At 43.2% G+C, this 16757-nt stretch overlaps 1 pseudogene; it reads right to left on the bottom strand.

Moving 5' to 3' along the window:
• Window positions 1-9510: 9510 nt before the first annotated feature.
• On the bottom strand, window positions 9511-10132 carry LOC121780511 (annotated as a pseudogene).
• Between the last annotated feature and the right edge of the window lie 6625 nt (window positions 10133-16757).

The raw sequence follows: 16757 nt of genomic DNA, 5'->3' as shown, positions 1-16757 counted from the left end.
TGTGCCGATTTGGCATACCCCACATCCTCATCTCGGATAATGGGACTCAGTTCACCGACAAGACGTTCAAGAATTGGTGCCAAGAGCTGAACATTCAACAGCGGTTCACTTCGGTCTCCCACCCCCAAGCAAACGGACAAACGGAAGTAACGAACCGGATTCTGGTGAAAGGGTTAAAAGCTCGGTTAGAACAAGCCAAAGGACAATGGGTAGAAAATCTCCCTCAAGTCCTATGGTCCTACCGAACTACCCCCAAAACCTCCAACGGTGAAACTCCGTATAGTCTGGTGTACGGCACTGAAGCCGTAATTCCGGTGGAGATCGGCGTACCCAGTCCCCGAACTCTAAATTTCTCCTCAGAAATGAATGACGACGGACTGAGAGCAGAACTAGATCTCGCCGAAGAAAGAAGAGAATTGGCGTGCATAAAAGCAGCCAAGTATAAGGAGCAAGTAGCCCGGTATTATAACCAAAGGGTGAAAAAGCTTCAATTTCAAGTGGGAGATCTCGTCTTGAGAAACAACGAAGTAAGCCGAGCAGAAAAGCTGGGCAAACTCGAACCCACATGGGAGGGTCCGTATCGGGTGTCAGAAGTCCTCGGCAAAGGGTCTTATAAATTGACTCACATGTCAGGAGAACAAGTACCCCGAACATGGCACGTCTCCAACCTCAAGAAGTTCCACTTGTAAGAGACAAAGTCCGGTCAGTCTGTCTTGTGTCTAGTTCGGTCATAGGGGTACATGTTTTTATTTGTTTGTTTTTACTTGTACCTTTTACTTGTCGTTTTATAAAAAGTTTAAAGTTTTTTTCTTTCATCTTTTTCATTTTTTCTCTATGTGTTTTGTCTCTATGTGCTTGTCGTCTCTTACAAATGGTACCAAGGTATATCGTTCTTTAAAGACTGATCCCCTTTTTAGATCGATTATTAAAGACTATTGTGAGTCCAAGCTTCTAAGGAGGATATAAGACCACAATTCAGCTTAACAAGCAGTCCGTCTGAAACGAACTGCAATAAGCCAACGATTGTGAGTCCAAGCTTCCAAGGAGGATACAAGACCGCAATTCAGCTTAACAAGCACTTCGTCTGAAACGAACTGCAATAAGGGAAAGTCCGATCCACGCGATAAACCTCGCCGAATTAGGACGACCAAGTTCGGTCAAAGAAGTTTACCTCATAAGACCGGGGACGACCACGTCTAGTCAAAGAGGTTTACTGCATAAGACCACTTCGGTTAACTGGGAAAGTCCGATCCACGCGATAAAACTCGCCGAATTAGGACAAGGGAAAGTTCGATCCCGGCGACAAAAATCGCCAAATTAGAACACAAACCAAGTTCGGTCAAAGATGTTTATTTCATCAGACCAAAGACGAGTCCGGTCAAAGATGTTTATTTCATCAGACCAAAGACGAGTCCGGTCAAAGATGTTTATTTCATCAGACCAAAGACGAGTCCGGTCAAAGATGTTTATTTCATCAGACCAAAGACGAGTCCGGTCAAAGATGTTTATTTCATCAGACCAAAGACGAGTCCGGTCAAAGAAGTTTACCTCATAAGACCGAGGACAAGTACGATGAAATTTTTTCGCTAAGCTGTAAATACAGTGTTAGAAGCGAAAACAAAATTTCATTTTTCAAATCTTGTTCGGCATACAACTCCGCTACCCTACAAAATGGCGTTACGCTATTACAAAGGACTATTCTACTGTCCAGGGTTACTGAAGTTAAGCCACCTATCTGCAAAATCCTCTGGAAGCCGAGTTCGGTTGTTCCGAGCAGATGAAGAATAAGCAGGTCGACGAGATGCTATCCTCGACCCAACGCCTCTTCCCCGAGCCCGAGAAGTCCTAACACCTCGGCGATGAAGAGTCTCTGCAATAAGCATCTGCTGATCTTGCTCGCTCATAGTCACAACTCCTCGGCGAATTTCAGTCCGTCCCTGTCTTGACGATTCCGGTTGCTCCTGAGCCCGTTCTCGTCTTGACGTTTCCGGCTGTTCCGGAGTTCGTTGTTGACTGGGAGTAGGATTTTGAACAAGGGAACCAGAGGTTTGATCTGGAGTGCGAGCATCTGTTGGCACGATATGCCGAAGGAATCTTTCTATGGAGGAGCGCCGAGAAAGAACAATGTTGTACCGAGAAGCCCAGCGCCGCAATGATTTCACAACTTGTTGGCAAGCCGAGCTCTCCAGCGCATTGTTCCTCCGGAGTACATGATATTCCTCCCACAGTTCGTCAACTCGACTCTGAACATCTGATATGGTCACTCCCCCGCGCACACGGATGTAATCCTCGTACGCAGTCCTCTCAGCAATGGTCGTATTCAGCTCGGCCTCCAGATCCTTCTTATCGGACTCTAAGTCCTTATTATCGGCCTCCAGCTTCACTAAACGAGCCAGAAGCTCGTCATTCTTCGTCTGATCGGCTATAGCTCTTTTCTCAGCTTCGTCTAAAGCCGAAGAGTACAGCCGTTTCCAGTGAAGTATCTCCATCTCCTTGAGTACAAAGCAGCTATATTAGTTCGGCAGCTGTACCGAGCAGATAGTAAAATACAACAGGAATAAAGGCGAGTACGAAAAGCTATACGAAGACAAGTGTAGAGAATTTTTCATTCACAAGGAAAATTTTTACACTAGGAGGGCTTCAAGGCCATTTTACAAGGAAGAAACTAGACTAAGAGAAGGGAGACGAAATCATACTCCACCAGCTTCGTCTCCGGCTCCTTGGTCTGGTTCAGCTTCTTTCTCCTGAGCTACCTCAGCCTCGGCCTCGCCTCCTGCCGGCCTCGCCTCCGCCTCCTGATCGGCTTCCTTCTCCGGATGCCCGGCCCGCTCGACTTCGGCCTCCAGCTCCAGCGGCTCGGCCTCACCCTCTCCGTTGTAAGTCGAAGCGGGTGAAACGGGTCCCACGGAGGCAAAGATAGCCTCCAGGTTCTCGTCCCGATCAGCTCGACAACTCCGGACTCGGTCTGCAGAAAGCAGGACCGAGGATGAAGCGAGCTCCTCAAGGAGCGGCAGATTCTGAAGCCGAGCTGCTATCTCTCGGCTGTACAGAGGCAGCACGACGTCGGCCCCCTGCTCGCCCTTATCGGCAATTAGCCTTACCAGACTACCGACAAAGGCCGAGAACTGGCTGCTCAAAAAGAGTTTCTCCGTGTAAACACGGAGAGCCTCCCCTTGGGCAACCACGGCAGCAGCATCCCTCCGTTTCGTCTGCTCCCGCTGGATGACGAGCTGGTTTTTGGCAAACTGAGCTTCATCCTGGGCCGAAATCCTAGCAGCTCTGGCCTTCTCAAAGTTAGCCTCAGCCTGTTCGGCCCGATGACAAGCAGCCGCCAACTTCCTCTGCATCTCAGCATAGTCATTGGACGCTTTGGAGAGTTCGACGGCGACGAGCTTGGAGAGCATATCGTTCCTCTGAAAATGAATAAAGAAAAAAGTCAACAAAGGGGCCACAAAAAATACAAGAAAAAAGCAAGGCCAGAAAATCAAGAAGAGAATTCACCTCGGCGAAGTCCGTGGGCCATAAAAACGGCTCACAGATATGTTCCGAAGGAGGCGCCAAGACCACGTCTTTCTCTGGCGCTCTCGGGGGCTTCTGGGCCTTCCCCTTCCCCTTTGCCGAAGTCGACTCCGGCTTCTTCGGATCCGAAGAGGTTTTTTGCCTTTTCGGAGTCCTCTCGGCATCAGACGCCGAGCTGGTGGTTTTCGGCCTCTCCGGCTCCTTGGACTCCGAAGATTTGCGGCTAGCCTTATTCAGCATGTACACTGCCAAAAAGCAAGGAAACAAGGTTAGTTTTCGCTGCTAAAGCAGTAAAGCATAAAAAAGAAATCCTCACCCTCAGTTTCTTCGTCCGAAGACGAGATATTGAACACGAGGTCGCCCTTGACGAGCTCAGTTTCCGAGTATTGTTTCCTAATCATAGGAATCTTATTGAGCTCGCCCTCGAGCTCGGCCAACGGTTCTAACCGAGGATGAGGAATCACGGACTTCGGCCCTCTCCAGGGAAAGCCCGGAGCCGCTGTCCTATTATAAAAAAAGAAGCGGTTTTGCCATTTCGGCCACTTGGTTTTGCAGAATGCCCTAAAAGGCTGTAAGGGGATCAAGTAAAACCAAGATCCTTTCCTTTTAAATTGGAAAAAATTAAGGATTGCCCGCAGAGACAGATCCTTATTTAGCCTACGGAGTTCGGCAGCAAAAGCCGACAAGTGCCTCCAAGAATTCGGAGTCACCTGACCTAAAGGGAGTTGAAAAAAATCAAGAAGCTCTACAAAAGGTGGGGGAAGAGGGAAACGAAGCCCGCATTCTAAGCAGGCTTCGTAAACGGTGGCATAACCCTCCGGCGGGTCGTTAGCCCTATGATCATCGTCGGGAACCACCGCCTTCCCCCCGGGAAGAAGATATTTTTCGTGTATAGATATCACGGTGTCCTTACTCAAGACGCTGTGAAAGTATTCTACAGTCTTCTCTCCGGACTCTTTCCGGCTAGAAGACCCCTTGCCCCCTTTCCTACCGCTACCTAACTCGGAAGAAGAAGAAGAAGACATTTTTCTTACTTTTTGAAGGTGAAGAAAGTCTGAAGAAGCTCTTGAAAGCGGAAGAAAATTTCTCGAGAAAGAGAGAGTATAGAAGACGCAACAGCAAAGGTGTTCAAATGAGGAAGAAAGAGCATATTTATCAGATTCGGGAAAGATTTCGAGATCGTTGCGCCGTTTCGAATCCCACCTTTTCAGGATTCAACGGCCGGATTTTACTGTCGCATTTAATGCAGGCACGCGCAAGGCACGTCCCCTGACGTCAGCCTCCCCCTTACCATTATCCAGAATGCCGAAGTGACTCACCTCGCCGAAGTGATTCACTTCGCTTTTCGGGGGGGGTAGTGATGGGGTACGAACTAAACCCTAATGGCAAGCCCAATAACAGTGACGGCCCATCAGCCCAGAGCCCAAGAAAGAGTATCTGTTCGGCACCAAAGAGTTCGGACTCAGCTTACAGCTCGGTAAAAGCCGACCAGTCAAGCTCTCCTCTCAGATCGGCAAGAGCTGATCGGTAAAGTCCAGCAGTTCGGTCTCAGCATTCGACCGAACTAGGAGTTAGTGGACTCATGAAAGGCCTCCACGACCTCCGCTATACCCACGATCTATTTAGTGGTACGAAGCAGTTATTGAGCAGTTATTGCTCACCCACGATCTTGTTAGTGGGGCTGCAAACCACGATCGTAGTTCAATGTATAAATAGAACTTAGATCAGATAGAAAAGGGTTAAGCTCTCTAGAGATAAAACATCATATAGCAAGTCTGTGTTGTAAGCTGTAATCCCAGATCAAGCAATACAATCTTGCCCTCCCTTCTTCCCGTGGACGTAGATTTACTTCAGTAAATCGAACCACGTAAATTCTTTGTGTCGTAGTTTTCATTCTCTACCAGCATTTACTAACATCAGAAATTCGCGGATTCATCAGTCTCAGTTAAGTTTATAAAAATGTGACTGACTGCATTGGTGATTGGAATTTGCACACATACTCATATTTTCAATTTCGAACTTCAAATATAACATCCCAAAAAAAGAATTATTGGACAAATCGAAATAGGGATTTTTTTTATTGAATAACCAATACTAGTAATATATTTTCTTGACATGTCAACAACCCCAAAAATTGTCAATCAATAGTTTAACGTTGTTTTCCTTTGGCTTTACACTCTATCCAAGGATTATTGTACAAATCAATGTAGCATTCTTCTATTCTAAGTTTGAATCATCAAAAGTGGTTGAAAAATGCATCATAGCCACTTCAGTGAGAGCATCCACTACGCTGTCCCTCCACCGTCCTTTAACCGTCCCTTAAATTACTATTTTTTTAATTCGAATTTTGTAAAAAAAAATATTTATTGCGTCAGCACATGACGACGCCCACTCGCGGGCCGGCAAGTGGCGTCACGCACGACGCCGGGTCGCGCCACGTCGCCTAGGCGCGTGGCGAGACGAACTGTCGCTTGTCTCGGCGACACGGGACTCGGGACGGGACGGCGAGCTGCAACGCGTCGCGCGACAGACCCGTCTCTCCGGGACGAGTTGCGGGACGCCAGCGCGACGCGTAGTGGATGCTCTGAAGAGAAATAAATTGTTGGACATAAAAGTAAAAAAGTTGGTAAATAGTCTGATCACAATCGATAGAACAAAGCGAAAGAGCTTAAGGGCTAACGTAGTTTCTTGATAATTAAAATGTACTCCCTTCGTTCCGTCGTAGTTGAGTCATTTTTCTATTTTGGAAAGTTCCCTTATTGTTGAGTCATTTTTATATATTGTACTAACTTTTTTCTCTTTCTTACTCTCTGTCTTAATTTATTCTCTCTACTTTATTCATCTTCTACTTTATTCTTTCTACTTTTCTCCTCCGTCCTTGAAAGTTTGTCACAATTCTTTTTTGCACTCATTTTATAAAAATAATGTACAGACAAGTCTTAACTAAATTATTCTCTCTTTTACTTTACACTTTCTCCACCCTAACTATTTATTATTTCTATAAACGAGTCTAGAAAACAAGTGTGACAAACTTTCAGGGACGGATGAAGTATTTATTTAACACACTCAATATCTCTTTCTTAAACTTCGTGCCAAAAAATTTCGTTTCAACTATGACGGAACGGAGGGATTAGTATTTTATTCACGTCTACCTCCCTTATAAAAATTATTGTAATGGTTTTCTCCAAAATCTTTTATGACGGTTGAAAAATAAAAATTAACTGATTTAAAATCATATGCATTTGTAAAACACTTCTATTTGACTATTTCTAACAAGGAAGTCAGTACATTTATTTTGGACTAAGGGCATCCACTATAGGGGCGGCGCGCCGGTCGGCCCCAATTCGCCGCCGCCCCGCCGATCTATAGTGCATGGAGCGTCCGCCCCGAGGCGGACGCCATTTTTGGGGCGGAAGGCCCTCCGGTGCTAAGGGTGCGAGGACGCGCCGGTCACGCCTCGCCGCGCCGGCCGCCCTCGGAATTTTTTTTTTGAATTATTTTCGAAAATTGTATTATAAATACCACTCCTCCACCACTCATTTTACACCTTTTTCAAACACTCTCTATTAATTCACTATCTACACTTTCACTTAAAAAAATGCACGGTGGAGACGACGAATCACCCGACACTGACGAATCACCCATTTCCAATACAACGAATATTCAGTCTCAATTACCTCATTTTCTAATTATTTACATTCCGATAATTTTAACTATAATTGATTTAAAATAAACGAAAAAAAAAATAAAAAAATAAAAAGTGGCTAAAAATTTTGGGGCTATTGGAAGTGTCCACCTTATAGCTGCGGACACTTTTTTTTGTGGGCGCGGACAAATAAACTGGGGTTGTGGACAAAAAAGGGGCGGGGCTATTGGAAGTGTCCGCCTTAGGGCATCCACTATAAGGCGGACACTTCAAATAGCCCTGCCCCTTTTTTGTCCACAGTCCCAGTTTATTTGTCCGCGGCAACAAAAAAAAGTGTCCGCAGCTATAGTGGACACTTTTTTTAGCCACTTTTCATTTTATTTCATTTTTCATTTATTTTAATTCAATTATAATTAAAATTATCGGACTATACATAATTCGGAAAAAAACACCTATAGTTAAATAAATTAAAATTAAACACTAAATTTTCATCGTATTAAAGTAATGGAAAAATTATACAACGAAAGTTTAATCAATAGAAAATCACAATGTTTTTCACGCTGCGCCACCTCCCCTACGTGCCCAAACTTCTTCAATCAAATCGGCCTGGAGTGTGATATGTGTTGTGCTCCTGCGCATATTAGTGAAACGTTGGAGCAAATATTCATTACTACGTGGTACACCCATCTGTATCGGCACGGAGGAAACACCGTGACTTGTACTTGCGCCATCTTCCGGTGCCCAGCACTCTGCAGCAAATTCTTCATCTTCTATTATCATATTGTGCAATATGATACATGTTAACATAATATTCGCGACATCATCTTCGTGCCAAACTTGTGTAGGGCACCGTATAATGGCCCATCGCGCTTGGAGCACACCAAAAGCTCGCTCAACATCCTTCCTAGCAGCCTCTTGCTTTCGCGAAAAATATTGTTTCTGCGGTCCAACCGGTTGGCGAATTGTCTTGACGAATACGGGCCAACGAGGATATATCCCATCCGCCAAATAGTATCCCATACGGTACCGCGTTCCGTTGGCTACGAAGCTGATTTCTGGACCCTCCCCCCGGCACTCATCATTGAAGAGAGGCGATGACTGAAGTACATTGATGTCGTTGTTCGAATCTGCAACACCAAAATACGCATGCCAGATCCGCAAACAGTAGTCAGCAACGGATTCCAAAATCATCGATGGACCTTTGCTTTTGAAACCAGTAGTGAACTGGCCTTTCCACGCCACCGGGCAGTTTTCCAACTCTCAATGCATGCAATCGATGCTTCCTAACATCCCTGGGAAACCGTGAACCGAACCGTGCATATCTAGCAGTCTCTGGCACTCATCAGAGGTGGGCTTTCGTAGGAACTCCGGACCAAATATTTCCCGAATCCCCTTACAAAACTGGCTGAGCACCGTTAGGCTAGTTGTCTCACCCATCTGTAGGCATTCGTCGAACATATCAGCCGGTCCGGCATAGGCAAGCTGCCTAATTGCATCGGTGCATTTATGAAAAGTAGACAGGCCGATCCCGCCAGTGCAATCACTCCGGAGGGTGAAGCACCAGTACCGCTCCGCCAAATTCGTCGCTATATGGTTTAAGAGTCGTTGCAACATTCTGAATCGCCGACGGAAAATCTCGGGTGGATAACGGGGGTTATCCACAAAGTAGTCTGCCATTAGACGTTGGTGGGCTCCGCTATGGTCTCGTTGGATGGTCCGACGACGAGTAATCGCACGAGGGATCGCGGCGGCCTCCGCCAGTTCCGCCGCGCGCGCTGCATCCTGCTCGTCGGCTTGGTTCTGCACCTCTTGAATCAGATAATTCCACGCGTCATTCCACAAATCGTCAATTTTTAATACCAATTGAATCCACAAATTTTAGTAAGAGAAAGTATGAGTGAAGAGTTGGAATTGTGTGAAAATAATGAATAGAATGGGGTGTATTTATAGGTAAATTAAATTGAATTTATAAAAAAAATGAAAAAAAAATTCGTCCGCCCCAATCCGCTGCGCTATAGGCCGTCGCGCCTATCGGCATGACGCATCTCCCTCGGCGCGTCCTCGCACTCTTCTGGCCGGAGGGCCTTCCGCTCCCAAAATTGCGTCCGCCTCGGGGCGGACGCTACCTGCACTATAATTAGGCGGGGCAACGGCGGCATGGGAGCGACCAGCGCGCCGCCCCTATAGTGGATGCCCTTATAGTTGATGCCCTAACACAGTGGATTTTGTATCTCCTTATCCAAACAACTTGATTAAATTAAAAAAAATGATTAGCAACTCAGAATAGAAATAAAGTAAAAAAAAGGGGATGAAATTACATTAAGGTATGGTGTCGAGAAACCCCCTCAGACATCAACATGGCAATCCATAATCAACTCATACTTGATCGCGGCCGCAGCGCCGCTATTCCGACCGCCGGAGTTTATATACGCCGGACAATTGACATACAAATGGTATCCGCCAGAGATAAACGTGCCAACCTTCCACCTAATCCTGCCTCGAACTCTGATGTTGACCATAAGCGTGCCGGCGATCTGGTCCTGGTTGAGGGCGACGCTGAGGTACGGAGCCACCGGCACGGCGTCTCCGTACAGTAAGGGTGACCAAACTACGGAGTCCTTGTGGCCCTGGTAGGTCGGGGGAAGGAGCGTGGGGAGGGTGATCTGCTGGCCGTGGTAAGCCACGTAGACGACGACGCGGTCGTAGTAGATGCTGATCTTCTCGTTGGAGTTGCGGGCAGCGAGGGTGACCTGGACGATGGTGCTGAGGGTGTTGGATGCGGAGAGGTTGAAGGAAAAGACGGTGGCGTCTTGGAGGACGGAGTGGGGCTTGGAGGGCTAGAGGATCAGCCAGATGAGGAGGATGAGGAAGAGGACGAGGAGGAGGAACCTGAGGCCGCCTATGAGGAGGAGGCGGTGGAGCTTCTTGCATTCGTCGTCGTCCATGGCCGCTGTCCCTGGCCGTCATGGCGCCGGCGGTGGTGAAGGTGTTCTAGTGTGGCGAGTGTGAAGGAAATTTGTTTGGATATATTTGCCTTGTGTGAATTAAACAATATATATTTGCATTCTAGGATATGTCCTCACTGTCATAGAAAAATAAGGACTTTATGGGCTATACATGTTTTAAAGCAAAATTAAAAAAAGTAGTATGAGACGGAGTAAAATAATAGAGATGAAAATGTATACATGATGTTTAGACACGTTTTATTTTTAATGAAACAACCCTAAAAGATAAATATTTTACTTTTAATGAGACAAAGGGATTATCGTACATTGACCCGATATGCAGGTTTTGAAAAATGTAAAAGAAAGTAAGTGATAAAAATTTATTGACATGTGAGTCCTAGCTTCATAGTAAAATGTTAGTGAAAATGAATTAGTGCAATATGGGGTACATTATCAAAAGTAATAAAAGTATGAAACCGTATACTCTCTTCCGTCCTATAATAATGTGTAATCTATTTTTGGAAAGTTATCATAATTTATTACTCATATTAACATCAACTTATTTACAACTTATATCACCATTAAACACTATTAATAATGTGGGTCTCACTAGCACTAATATTACCCTAACTACCATTCTGCTTCTCTCTTTTGCTATATCAATTTTATTTTAATTTTCATGTTATATTAATTATTTATATTTTTATGAGACGAATGGTGTATTTAATAAGGGACAGATAAAAAATGAAAAATTACAACAGAAAGAGATAGAGGTAGTATTTTTCTTGAATTCATTCCCAAAAGAAATCTAACGCGTTCGAGTGATTATATATCTTGAAGTATTTTCTTGAAGTTCATAGTGAATCCTTTTTTATTTTTCTTATAAATAAACTTTTAAACTCCTTAGAGTATTTGCAGTGGTGCTCGCTGGGACGGACGCCGTCCGTGCCGCTGGCGCGGCAACGCGCTGTCCGCCGCTGGCACGGCGCTGCTCGATGCATCGAGCTCGTCCGTGCCGCTGACGGATTATCCGTTGGATTTTTTTTTAAATCGAAAATAATACCAAAAATTAAAAAAAAAATCAGATTCCAAAAAATATAGTCGTTTTATTACCATTTATTTATTTTTTTATATATAATTTTTTTAAATCCCAAAATCATTTATAAATACACACATTCATCATCCATTTTTCACATCAAATTATCTCTCATTCATATTTTTTCATACAACTCATCTACATCTTCCTCTCTCACTCAAACCCTCTCTAAAAAATTCAAAAATGGATTTCACCGATATATATCATTGCGGAAGTGGATCGCGAAGAACAAAAATATTATGAACAATATCGTGCCGCCTATGAAGCCCGTGTCGCCGCCACTACCCCCGCCCCTCCTCCTCGACCAACTAGATCAATTCGCCGCTACATCCCTCGTGACCGGGAGGGAGCCAACGAAAAGCTCGTTGCCGACTATTTTTCCGACCAACCGTGATTTTTGGAAGATTACTTTTGGCGTCGTTTTCGCATATCAAAACGGTTGTTTAAGCGTATTGTCAACACATTTTCGGCCCGTGTAGAATACTTTCAATCACGTAGAGACGCAAACGGTCGGTAAAGTCTCTCGGCATTGCAGAAGTGTACTTGTGTCATCCGACAACTTGCTACTGGGCAAACAACTGATCTCTTCGACGAGTATTTGCATGTGAGTGAGTCAACTGGAATCCTATGCCTAAAAAATTTTTGCGACGACGTTCGTTCTGCTTTCGATGAGGAATTCCTTCAGGCACCCACCACCGAAGATTGTCAACGGTTGTTTCATCTTCATGAAACAGTCCACGGTTTTCCCGGTATGCTTGGCATCATTGACTGCATGCATTGGAAGTGGAAGAATTGCCCGACTACTTGGAGGGGGCAATACTTAAGCGGCCACAAAGGCAGCGGCCCAACGCTTATCCTTGAAGCGGTCGCCGACTACCGCCTATGGATTTGGCATGCATATTTCGGTGTTGCCAGATCCAACAACGACTTGAACGTGTTCTATTCTTCACCACTCTTCAATGATGTTTTGAATGGTGTAGCACCGACGATCGACTTCACCGTCAACGAAAATGCATACCACATGGGTTACTATCTCGCCGATGGTATCTACCCAAGGTGGTCGACTTTTGTGAAGACGTTCAACAATCCGTAAGACCCGAGATGGGTTCTTTTTGCGCAGCGTCAAGAGTCTGCTCGGAAAGACATCGAAAGGGCTTTTGGGGTCCTTCAAGCCCGATTCAACATTGTGAAGGCCTCGTCTCGGTTGTGGTACATTAAGAATATCGCCGACATCATGTACACGTGTATTATCTTGCACAACATGATTAAAGCTGACGAAGGACCGATGTCGGCTAACTATTAGGATGACGATGAAGCCGGAAGCTCAACCGCGAGGTCTCCCCCACGCCAAGGTGTCCATACGACGGTGGGCGAGAGGATCGAAACAAGACACACAATGCACGATACCAGAACCCACATTGAGCTACAAGAAGACCTAATCAAACACATTTAGGCAAAATTCGGCCACAAGTAGTGGGTTTTTTAATTTTATGAATTTAATTATGTAATTTTAAATTTTTAGGATTTTAACTATGTAATTTTTCATTTTTAGGATTTTAATTATGTAGTTTTAAATTTTTAGGATTTTAATTATTTAATTTTTAATTTTTTTAATTTGTAATAGTATTTCGGGTATTTTTAATGCATTTTAATATTATGGAATTTTTTTTATTTAAATTGAATAATAGAATGGTGGGACCCTTTAGCATGTCCTTGCGGAAGAACATGGATGTGGGTGTTGTGCTCTTGGGGAAAAGCAGTGAGTAAAAAATCAATAAAAGTGGATCCGGGCCAACGTTCATGCTCTTGCCAAAGAGCATGGAGGTGGATGCTCTTATACCTTCATATTTCTTTTATTTGAATTTTGATTACACATCTTTCTTTTATATTACTATAATTTTGATTTGAAATCTTGTCGGTGGCAAGTGATTGATTTCTATTTTTATTGTCTGAGGTGATTGATTTTCATTTTAATTGAAAGCAAAGCATCTAAGTTCTCTTACTTTATTCTTTTTCATACTCTACCCTTTATTTATCTCTTTTACTTATTCCCTCCATTTAATCCAATAAGTAATGCCTCCTTCACCCCCTTAATATGTGTCTCACTTTGACCAGATGCTGATTTTGAAAAATAATAACGAAAGTGAGTTGAAAAGGTTAGTGATATATGAACCCGCGTTTCATATTAAAACATTAGTGGAAATGAATTATTGAAATATGAGGTATATTAACAAAATTAATAAAAGTATGAAATAGTATAATTAGTAAGAGATGGATCAAAATGCTAAAAAGAGACACAAAATAATAAAAGTATGAAATAGTAATATAATTAGTAAGGGATGGATCAAAATAAAAAAAATGAGACACAAAATAAATGAGGGATTATTTTCATCAACTTCATTCCCAAAAGAAATCTAACACATTTGAGTGAATATATACTACTCCCTCCGTCCACAAAAAATAGGGCATATTTGTCATTTTTAGTTGTCCATGAAAAATATGGCACATTCAAAAAAGGAAAGTTTTCAACAACTTATCTTTCATTCTCTCTTACTAATAATATGAGTCACACATTCCACTAACACTACTTCTCTCTTACCTATTTCCCTTCTCTTTTACTTTTTTCCCTTCTCTTCTACTAATAATATGGACCCTGCATTCCACTAACACTACTCCTCTCTTACTTTTTTACCTTCTCTCTTACTTTACTAATTTTACATTAAAACCCGTGTCATTCACAAAGTGCCATATTTTTCGTGGACGGATGGAGTACTTCCTATGTTCCATAGTAGTTGAATCATTTCTCTTTTTAGTAAAAGTTAACACATTTCTTATCTCTTACTTTACTCTCTCTTTATCTCACCACCTTTTTCATCATTTCCTACGTTATTCTTCTTTTACTTAATTCAATTAATTCATTTTTTTAAATAGCGTTTCGAAAAGAAACGTCTTTATTTTCGCAGAATGAAGAGAGTAGTATTCTCTCCGTTCTTTGTTAATAGAGACATTTTTTTTCGACACGGAGTTTAAGAATAGTCTATTAAATGATTCGTAAAAAAAGTAAGAGGGAATAAAGTAATAAAGATGGAGAGAGAATAAAGTACAAAAAAGAATTACTTTTTATCAAAAATAGAAATGATTCAATTAATTTTAAATTTTCTAAAATAAAAAAATGACTCAATTAATTTAGAACTTTCTAAAATAGAAAAATACTATATTTATACCTACATATTATTAAAAAATGACTGCGTGAGCAATCAATTTTCTGCCCAGATTTCTAAGTATAAATCGCCAACTCTCCTCGCCTATTTCCTCAATCTATCTACTTGCAAATTCTCCTCTCAATCTTAATTGAAAGCCACACACAGCCCACAGGTGTAGGTAGTCAGACTTTAGCCATGGTAAAAGTCATCTTCAGTTCATCTGTAATGCGGTCACTTATTTGTCCCTTAATCATTCCTTAAATTACTATTCATGGCTTCACTGTACTTTTTTACTCAATTTCTTAATTAAGGGTAGGAACCCTCTATTAAAATAAAATAAAACTAAAACATAAAATAAAAATACATCTTAGAATTCAAAAAATAAAAAAACACATAATTAAAATCCTAAAAAAATTAAAATTACATAATTTAAAATACAATTTTATAGTAAATAAAAAAAACTACTCCGCCAGTGAATCATCCCCCGGAGGCGGTGGAGGTGCACTAAAGCCACCTAGAGGCGGAATACCAAGTTGTCTTGCCATAGACTCAATTCCGACAAGATAGGCTTAGTATTTGGGAGGCGTCATGCGGGAAGTGTCCGCCATTGTGGTGGTCATGTACATGGACATTAGGGAGTTCGAGGGTGCCCCCGAGCCCGAGCCCGCCTGGCTTGATTCGGCTCGGCCCCTCCTCCCTCTAGCCGCCTTCGCCACATTTCTCCCTTGCGGCCGACGGTGCCACGGGAGGACCCCCCGGCATCGTCTGCCATGCCCTCAACCTCCTGCGAGGCAAACTCTTGTGCGGCGCTGCCCGAACCGCCCTCAATAGACGAGTATTGGCCACCCGCCATGTGCTTCGTGCGTGGTAAACTCGTGGTTTAGCAAGTATTTTGGATGTTTAACGTGAATATTTCAGTGTTTAGTAGCGTATTACTTGAGTTTGCATCCATTATCCACTACTTAATTGTTTTGATGAGTTTGTTGAGTGTTTGGAGATAAAACAGGTGAAAATGACTTCAAAACGAGCTCGAAGCTGGATTACAGAGACATCGCCCGACCGGGCGTTTGTGCTTAAGATAAATGCCCGACCGGGCGTTTGTGCAAATGAGGGACGGAGTCTAGAGAATTCGCCCGACCGGGCATTTTTCCACGACAGAATCGCCCGACCGGGCGATGTGAAGGAATCGTGATTCTCGAAAGCTCGCCCGACCGGGCGTTTTGGCGACTTAAAATCGCCCGGCCGGGCGATTTGTGCGACGAGGTTTAATTGCTATTATTTCCTCCCCGGGTATAAAAGGGACCTAGGTTTTCATACCCAAGGACATGATACACGCCCTAGAAGCAGCTTTTGAGTATTGGAGAGTAGATTTGAGAGACAATGAGTCCCAATCCTCAACAAGGTTGAAGACGAAAACGATTTTCCCATTCAATCCACTCTTGGGAGTATCTTTATTAGTTTTCCTATGTTCAGTTCACTTTCTATGGATTTATCTTGTGAATTTGAGTTGAATATGAGTAGCTAATTCTTTTATAGAGTTTTGGTGTTAATTCAAGGACTTTTGATTACCTATGCTCTTGTGATTTCTTTGTTTCATTCTTGTGCTCTTTCAATTCAATTGCTTAGCTACCAATTGAGTTTGTTGACCTAGTTTTGAGTAATCGAGAGATACCTAATTAGGATTGATAAAAGAATGAACAACACCTAGATAATTTGCATTCGAGAGAAGGAATTCTAGAGTGAGGGCTTGAGCCTTTTGTTTTAAGGAGTTAATTGTGAAGTATTAGAATGAGACTTCAATATTAATGGTTAATCAACAGGTTGGGTGCACTCGAGAGAGGGCTTAGCCTAGACTAGCGGCTTTCTTAGTAATCCTAGAGACTTCAATTGGGTAATCAAAGTTGTTGAATTGTTCACATTGTGTTCGTTGTAGTTGGATCCAAAGCTCTACCTCCTTCTCTTATTTGAAACCTATCCTTTGTCGCGTGCTTTTAACTTGTTTATGTTTAATTATTTTTTCAAGAATCAAACCAAACCTTTGATTTGTCTAGATAGTAGTTAACATCGGTCTGTGGTACTTGAGTTTATACATTTTGTCTCTGTGGGATACGATACTCTTGCTTGCTTTGTGCTACACTAGCCCCGTACACTTGCGGGAATTTCTTGTGTTAAAATAAGTTGAGTCAGTGCGCTAAAGGTCGAACCCGAGCTGAACCGGACACCGCCGGCCCACCTTTCCTCGTCTTTGACGACCTCCCAAACATCGACATATTTGAATTGTTTGGCGGTGTCGTCGTAGTAGACTCGCAAAGCCGACCTCAGAAAGTCGGCTCCCGTGGCTCCGCTTT

Source organism: Salvia splendens, chromosome 2, assembly GCF_004379255.2.
Source record: "Salvia splendens isolate huo1 chromosome 2, SspV2, whole genome shotgun sequence".
Lineage (NCBI taxonomy): Eukaryota > Viridiplantae > Streptophyta > Magnoliopsida > Lamiales > Lamiaceae > Salvia > Salvia splendens.
This window is presented reverse-complemented; position numbering and strand designations above follow the sequence as displayed.